The sequence below is a fragment of the Electrophorus electricus genome, chromosome 3, assembly GCF_041902795.1.
Source record: "Electrophorus electricus isolate QZ-2024a chromosome 3, ASM4190279v1, whole genome shotgun sequence".
In the NCBI taxonomy this organism is placed as follows: Eukaryota; Metazoa; Chordata; class Actinopteri; order Gymnotiformes; family Gymnotidae; genus Electrophorus; species Electrophorus electricus.
Window position 1 is genome coordinate 8,253,593 of NC_137499.1, and position 8,908 is coordinate 8,262,500.

At 37.8% G+C, this 8,908-nt stretch overlaps 1 long non-coding RNA gene across 1 annotated transcript in view; it reads right to left on the reverse strand.

Moving 5' to 3' along the window:
- Positions 1–4,094: 4,094 nt before the first annotated feature.
- The window catches only part of LOC145653701 (uncharacterized), an 11,403-nt gene continuing 6,589 nt past the window's right edge, over positions 4,095–8,908 (reverse strand). Inside the window, exons 2-3 of the long non-coding RNA XR_014119847.1 lie at positions 6,610–8,900; positions 4,095–5,159 (exon numbers count right to left, since the gene is read on the reverse strand). This is a non-coding gene — a long non-coding RNA (uncharacterized LOC145653701). The remainder of the gene's footprint in view (positions 5,160–6,609; positions 8,901–8,908) is intronic.

An 8,908-nucleotide genomic window follows, 5' to 3' on the forward strand; every position in this document is an offset into this window, starting at 1 on the left:
GTACAATGCCTCCAGTATAATCTTAGTATCGTATTTTAGGACAAAATTCACCACATTAACATCTTACAACACAAAATAAACCCCCCCCAGCAATTAGTCAATGGAATTGAAGCGGCTACTGCTCTGGGCTGGCTATGTGATCCTTAATCCTGGCCCCTTTGTGGTTAACTTCTTGGAGCTAATAGAAGACCTGAAGCCAAATGTGAAAGTACATAGATCACCTCAAGGTGACCCTGGAAAAATATGTCATAAATATCAGAGATTTTGATCATGTCTCTGCACACCGACAGCTATGGAGCTCACCGTGTGACTCAGGTGTTGATCACTTTGAGCTGCAGTGTATCCATTACAGATATGTTCTAGGATAGTGCCCACGTGCACAAAATTCACCCACTTGGTTGCAATGCAGCACTCATGGCATGGTAAGTGGATCTGCAGATGAGCTTTACAGCTTTCCCCTCTTTCTCTTACAATGACACTGCTGGCAGCAGTGGCAGCCACTTCACTCTGTTATTCCATGCTGGAAATATTGTCATCTTCCGTCATGATGAACCGCTTAAAGTTAAGTAAGCTTAGTGTGCATGCATGTGGGTATGTGTGCATAAAAGTATGTGGACATATGTGTGTGCATGGTGAGATCTACTCAGTCTCTGTTACCCTCCATTGTTGTGCTTTTTCTTTGACTGTCTCTTTCCTGTCTCTTCTGTTTCTCCTGTAGTAGTGGTCCTCAAGTGACTGACAGGTCTGACACCACCAACTTGTTTCAAAAAGGGTACTTGTAATGCATGCTGCCTGATTGGCTGCTATAGCTGCTACAGCTGGGCCTGTCAGCAGAGTTTTGATTGGTCACAGTTCAGCTTCAGCCAGTGACAGTGTTCTACCAAAGAAAATTCAATATCTTTTCAAGAAATTAACAGTTATACATGTTAGTGTGTGTGTCCACTTGTGTGAGTCTGTGTGTCCATGCTGCATGAAGAGCTTATCTAGGAACTGTGCACTGATTACTTGATATGGTTTACATTTGCTGCAGAAGTTGGGGTAGGATGACAGTTGCTAGTGAGGTGTGAGTGTGTGTGTGCCTGCACATGTGCATGTGTGTGTGTGTGTGTGTGTGTGTGTGTGTTTTGTGAATAAACGAGGCTCTGTGTCCTACTGATACTGTTCAGAGGGGGTGTTGTATCCGAATCAGAGAGACATAGAGAAAGAAAACTGGAGCCCTGACATATTTCTTCAGCTACACTCATAAGGCCTTTTTGTTCAGTGCATGTTTGTGTGTATTGAAGGGCTCTCTCTCACACACACATGCACATACATGATGACTGGCTTGTCTGAGAAGACAGGAAGCAGGAGTCACTCATCAGAGGAGGTACCATAGACTTTGCTCTCATTATTAACACTGAAAGAGCTTTGTTTCTCTTTGCTAAAATAACGTGCTCTAAGTGGATCCACTTTTCCCCTCTTTCTCTTTTCTCATACACACACAGTTGTCTTCTGTTCCAAATGTTTGTTCCTCAGTGCAATATTTCCTTATTTACCCACCTGTCACACACACACACACACACACACACACACGCACACACACACACACACACACACATAGAAAATGTTCCAACAGGAAATGGTCTCTCTTGCTGAGAAAATGCTACCTTATCTGTGAAAGGTTGGTGTGGCTACAGGTATTTATTCCAACCAAGACAGACCACACCCAATTCAACTAATCAATTGTTTGAAGACATCAAGAGATTGTTTGAAGAGATCAATTGATTAAACAAGTGGAATCAGGTCTGTTCCAACTTGGTTGGAACAAACCTGCAGCAACACTGGTCTTTTGTGGATAGGATTGCTTAAAGATGGCTAAAATATGAATTACTATAAACTGACATATTTCTACATTTAATCTAATATCCTGTGAAACAACAAACCAAGTTTCTCTTCTTGTTTAGCATGTGTACTTTTGTAAAGTTGAATTTATAAGAGAAATTGTCCCAGACAGCAAAAACAATAAATTGTGATGTTTCTTTAAGGGGTCACTGACTTTGAGCTCCTGTATTACTTTAACATATGCATCAGTTTAGTTTGCAGGTCAGAGATTACCAAAGTCTTTTGCTACAGTGGGAAAAATTAAAATAATATGCATATTAATTCGAATCCATCTACGCCTCCCTATCAGGGGTTTGAATAGAAGAGATTGGAATCTAGAAGTGTGACTATTTTACTCTTGTTCAAATCTGTGTATACCACCTTGTCACTATAGTACACCCTCACTCATAAGTCAAAATTACAGGAACAGTCCTGACCCCCCCTTTCCTGGAAAAGAGTTGTTTGTCCCAGTATATCATTGTAATCATAATTATATAAGTTTGACTAATAGAATGGATTGCAAGAATTTGTACTAAACAATTTATTTTTAAGTTTTTAAAGATTGCATCCTCTCTTAATATGCCTCACAGTGGTCTGGTGCCAACTCCTACACACATTAGACCTCAGTATGAGTGTCTATGAGCAATCTAGGAAGTATGTTTCAGTAATTAGTTACTTTGCAAAGGTTAACTTGAATAAAAAAAAATGTCAGCCATTTTTCTTTATTTCTGTCACTCAACAGAATAAAACACATGTAAAGTAGTAACCAGACTGCATTTTGTTTGTTGCGTTATCTTGTAGCTGAATCTTGTGTCAATGTTTTTTGGTACAGAAAGTTTTCTGTTTACCCAATCCCTGCCAAACAGTGAAATTATTCTCATGCTCTCACCTACCCTGGAAATAATAAAATTAAAGAAAGTGAAAAGTTCCTGTTTTTTCCTAAGCCAAGCTATTATGGCAATGTTAAGTCTTATCAAAGACCAAAAAGATAAATTGATTAGTTAAAATAAAGACCTGATAAAAAAGTGACTGATAAAAAGCGACTGTTTTTTGCATCCCTATTCAGTGGTAGTCTGTGTGTAAATGTCTGGGGAAGCTGATGCATGAATGAAAACTAAACTAATTGAGGCTAGATTTGTTACCTCACCAAACAGGCAATATCATTGTATTTGCAAATAACAATGACCCGAACCAACAACTTCAAAAGCACAGCCCATAACACAGGTTGCCATATAGTTCACAGGGTTAAGTAATTTTCCAGCGAATGCTCTTAATTGTGTTCAAAAAAGGATTAATAAAGCTAAGTCAAACTAACTGGTTCACAAGATGACCCTATGTAGCTAATGTTACTGTAGCTGAATCTGATTTGTTCTTGGTACAGAAAGCAAATTTTATTTGGCCTCCCTTTTGATTTTTTAGCATTATCTTCTTTTACTAGACATGTTTTTTATTGCTCCTCTCACAAACCATCACTAACTGGTAATTACAAAAGTGTGAGAAAATTGTGTTACATTCTAAATGTTAATTAGAAAGATTTATGTGTAGTTTTATGCTTTAGTTTAAGCTAGTGGCTAGATATTAGTGGCTAGATGTTATTATACAAAATGGATCTGTACATTCTGTAGATTGTGTACATATATACCCAACCATATTACACCTGCACTGTACATTCTGTAGATTGTGTACATATATACGCAACCATATACATTGTACATTGTGTATATAATCATAATATACATATATTGTACATACATTGTTAATATATTTTGTACATACATAGAATATATATATTTATCTTGCATATATATATTTTTCTCTATGCACCCCTGTTTTCTTTTCCTCAGTTTGGACAGAGCACTCTCCACCATTTCACTGCGAGTTATACTGTGTATGACTATGTATGTGACGAATAAACCGAACTTGAACTTGAGATATTTATATTTTCATGAAAACTTACAAAGACATTTTTGCTTAGTGAATTGACTTTTTTGTAAAAACCTTAGCAAATTTAAATAGATTTCAATGTATTTTTCACTTCTTTTTAGAAAGACAATTTTTGTACACCACCCTGTGGCCAGGAGTGGTGTGTAAGCATTTGGGAAAGAAAGGGGAGTTGGGATTAACTTTTTTTGGAGCATAAGCTACATTTGGGAATGTGAGGAGTTGTTCGTTTATGGAAGACACAGTTATGTGCTTTTACATTGGGTGAGATACAGAGGAGGAGAGTGAGGGTCCAGGCTGGACATTGGAAAATAAGATATATAAAAATCATATTTTCCTTTCCCATTTTAGTCTCTTCATCTGACTGTACATGTTCCAAAATCTCCTGAACAAAACGTGTCAGGTTTGAAAGAATAAGAGGCGAAGTTGCTTGCAGGTAAGATGCAGGGGTTGTATTACATCACCAACAAAAAGGGACAGCCAAAGTCAGAGGACAAGCTTAGGTTAGAACTAGAGCAGGAATAAATCTAAGCAAACACTTCCTAAAATCGCAGGCACTGACCAAGATCGATAGCACAGACAGAAGTAAGCACCAGGTAAGTATACTAACTAAACAGAATCCGAAATGCTAGGCAAGCTAAAACGTAAAATCACAATTACTAACAGGAGTTATTACACAGACAGATAAGGAATAACAAGAAACAGGTGCAACTAATACTCAGGGGATTGGGAGTCACTGGGAGGATTCTGGCGAATATCTGTGCTGAATAAGTGTTCTGTTCCCACATAGTTTTGAAAGCTTTTGAATCCTAACTAATTGCTGAATGTTACATTATGCTGAAATCACTTCTGTTTGTCTGTGATGTTAGTGCTGTGTTCATTTGCTTTGCCAATATTTTTGTAGAAATGGTTATGCTATTTTAAATTATGAAAATATGCGTTTTTTCAGTGTGGTTCTTCTTCCCAGAGATCATAAACTACATACATAATAAAATTAGGATGAGAGCAGAGAAGCTGATATGCATGGTGTTTTCCCGCAGAGTGCTAGACCTCTCTTACTACTATTTGTCTTGGCTACTGTATTTTAGCCCATGCTCTTTTCTTGGTCTGTCTGAGCTTAGAAATTTAACCTCTGATCCCCTTTATTGGAAAAGCTTTTGTCACCTCCTGCTAATCAAAGCAGGCTGTTGAACAGTAGTAGAACTGGGTTGTGGTGAGGTCAGATGCCTGATATATACATCCGCAGGAAGAGGTAGGAAATGTTGCATATGGTCTTGTGGTCCATCTGAGTGTGCCAGAACAGGATTAATCCTTCAGCTCATAAACAAACAGTAGAACTTCCTGCTGCAAAGAAGAACCTTGGAAACATGAGGATAGAAAAGGAGAGAAAAACATGAAGATTGTGACCTGAATGGTCATGCTATTGTGATTGCTTCAAAATGGCAATAAATTATTATTACATAATATATTTCTTACACAATGCTGACTTGATTTAGTTGGGTTTTACCTGTTAATGAAATGATTGTATATGCCTATGATGCAGTCTCTACCTTTACATACTTCAGTGTTCTTTTTTTATTTTCTATTGTTTATGTGGTTGACTGAATACAATTTCTAGTTTTCTATTAAAAAAAAAAAATCATTAAGTAGTAAGAAATTTTTCCTTCACACCCTGTGGTGAAGAGAAAGCATTTGCTGTTGCAGCACCAAACCATGTACATACCTACACACCCTAATCAGTTAACATGTAAATCAGGCAAAATTCATTCAAAAAGGTGTTTGGAAAAGGGGTCTCTTTTATAACCTTTTATAGAGTCATGTAGTTAAATTCTTGCTCTATACAGATGGCATAGTGCTGATTGTCTATAACACAAGGGATACATTCATGCATGGCATGATGGCTAAGCCTCCAAAAAGCTCCATCCAGGCTTTTGGCAGATGTCACCCCGAAGCAGCTATGAGAAACAAATTACTGCGGTCAAAAATGATTGCACTACCAATTCTTAGCCAATGTCTTTAATTTCATGACTGTGGTACCTGATGTTAGCCCTTCTCTTCATTTACAAAAACAAGAGTAGTTTTAACAAGATCATATATGGTAATAGCCTTTATGTGTTAGGCCTGTGCCATATTAGATGCGTAACCCTCATTTATATATATTTTACTTAAGGCTTTATAGACTGCTGTTTGAACACTGTTGCATTTAAGGAGGGTTTAAGACTGCTACTTTAACTTGGCACAATGAAATTCTGAGCTACTTTTCTTTTGGTACTTGTTTATTTATTTTTTTTATCTTATTATAAACAAACAGTTCTCTCCACACACTTCATGGGCCAGTAAGCCATAATTCTCCTGACATTTTTATCATGTATAATTACCATCCATTCACTAATGGAGTGCATTGTATCTATAATGACAGGAAATGTCAAGTCCCAGCCTGAGTAGGGGTCCACCACAATTGTTTTCCTTCTTGCAGTGAAAATACACTTTCGGTCAGAAGAGGGGACAGAGAAAGACTCGGCCCTGTTAAGATTCTGACTGCCATTTTTAGCTGTGCATCAGGCTCTGCCTTCCCACTGTTTAGAAAGCCATGCCATAGCTTGCAAAATCAGAGTACAACAGCTAATTTTCTCCACTGTCTCATTGAAAGGTAATTGACACTGTCAAGCATTAAATGCCATCATTGACGCCTACACTTTTGTTTTTGAATACTTTTGTTTATAATTTTAAAGCATTTCAAAAACACTAGCTGTGTGTAATAGAGAGAAACTGAACAACAGCACAGAAGTTAAAGACAGGAGTGCTCACCTCTTGCAATAGTTTTAGTTTTTTACTTAATATAAGTGGAAGAAAAAGGCATCTTAGAATTTATGAAACCTAAATTGATTCCGCTGCATGTCTAAGAGGAGCTGGACACAGCTGTTTTCTGTAGGACAGTCTTTTCCTCTGATGACTAAAGGTAATGGAATGGAGAGTTAGGAGGCTACAAAACACTGAGGTCCACTTTACGTCTTTACCTAAACCAAGACGACAAATAAAAATCAATACGCTGCAATTAAGCACAAAGCAAATCTCAGAGTAGAACTTTGTTATTTAATCATTTAAACCCCCACCATGGGTACACACACACACACACACACACACACACACACACACACACACACACACACACACACACACACACACACACACACACACACACACACACACAAACCTACTACATCTTGGAATTTGTGGTCCTCAGCTCACACTGAGAATGGTGTGTCAAGGGTGCAGTTCACACAGGTAAGTGTACACTGAAAAGCAAGCCTTAGAAAACTTATAAGTTATGAAAGATTTCACATACCCAGATATTTATTTAAAATGGAGCAGTAAATTTAAAATGGCTCCTTACAACACATATTATTTGGAACATTAATTTATTTATTAACTATGCATATGTGTCTATTTGTGTCTTAAGATGTGATTGTAAAGTGGGAGGAGCCATAGCAGCTGAGAAAGGTTGAATTTCAGTAACAACATGACATCCAGGGTAGGTGTACCTTGGCAGAAAGAGAGAATAGATTATTAGACATGTCCAAGTACAAAGGTGTGTATATTAGGGAACAATAATGTGCAAAGATGGACTATGGCAGCACAGCTAAAAGGATAGAGCTAGAAGGAAACGCAGGCATGAGGGCACCCTGGAACATCAACACTCCGCCATTCTTGGTCAACAAACTTGAATGACAAAAAAAGGTGAAGTGAGAGCATCGTAATATGCCAGTTTACCAGAACTCTCAATGCCCATGGACTCCCAGACTCTGCACCTTTCCATAAGATGGGAAGTAGTTAATAAAATGCCTGACTGTACAGATATGTATTCAGACTAGACTTAAATACTAAGACTGTGTCTGACTTGAATACTGAGACTGTGTCTGAGTCTCAAACATTGACAGGAAGGTTATTCCGTAGTGTGGGAGCTTTATACAAAAAGACTCTGCCCCCTGAGGTAGATTTTCTTGGTTGTAGTAAAATCCTGCAATTTTTGATCTAAGCAAACGTTGTAGGTCATAATGCACTAGGAGTTCACTAAGGCGCTGTGGGGCAAGACCATTCAGTGTTAGAAGTATTTTATAATCAATACGGAATATTACTGGGAGCCAATGTAATGTAGCTAAGACAGGAGTAATGTGATCAAACTCTAGCTGCTGCATTTTGACCTAGCTGGAGCTTGGTTAGGCAATTAGTGATACATAGTAAAGCATTACAGATAGTAAAGCATTACAACAGTCCAATCTGGAAGTGATAAATGCATGGACTAGCTTTTCTGCATCATGTTAAGGTAGTATGTTCCTACTCTTTGCAGTGTTACTGGAGGTGGAGAAAGAAATAGAAATAGTATTTACATGAACCTTTAAGGAGGGTCTGTGATCCATAATTGCACCAAGATCTTTAATTGTTAATGGTATGATTGGGAGAGCATCAAGGTTTTATTATGTAATTAGAGAGCAAAGTCCTAGCTGTCTGTGGGCCTAATAGAATGACTTCTGTTTTGTCAGGATTAAGCGAGAGAAGTTTTTTCAACATCCAGTGTACTTTAGATGTACATGGATGTACTTTACACATTCAGCAATAATATTAAGGTGATATTTGTCCTCTGGTTTGGCTGAGAGTATCATAGCGGGAGAAACAGAGGCTTTTAAATTACCATAATAAATATACAACATGTCAATTAGGCTGTGATTAGGTGTCATGGAGACTTTAGTGAATAGCATATCACCACCCCCCTCAGCTATTCTGCATTTAAACATTTCATTTTTTAGATGTTTCCTTTGGTGACTATAACTAGAACTTGCAGAGTAATTTGCATATCTCTGCCAAATGATTACGCTAGGTATTTCTTAAGTCACTTTGCTGCAAAAAAGCAACTTTATTAGTTTGCCATTTGGTGTTGGTCAGAGGAGGAAAGGCTTCCTTTCTGAGCATTGGTTCCTCTCAAAGTTTCTTTCTCTAGCTCTTAAGTAGTTTTTCCTTGCCTGTATCATCCTCGGGACATTTTGTTCCTTAGAGACCTGGACCCGTATTCTCTGTAAAGCTGATTTCCTTTGTGACAACACCTGTTGTA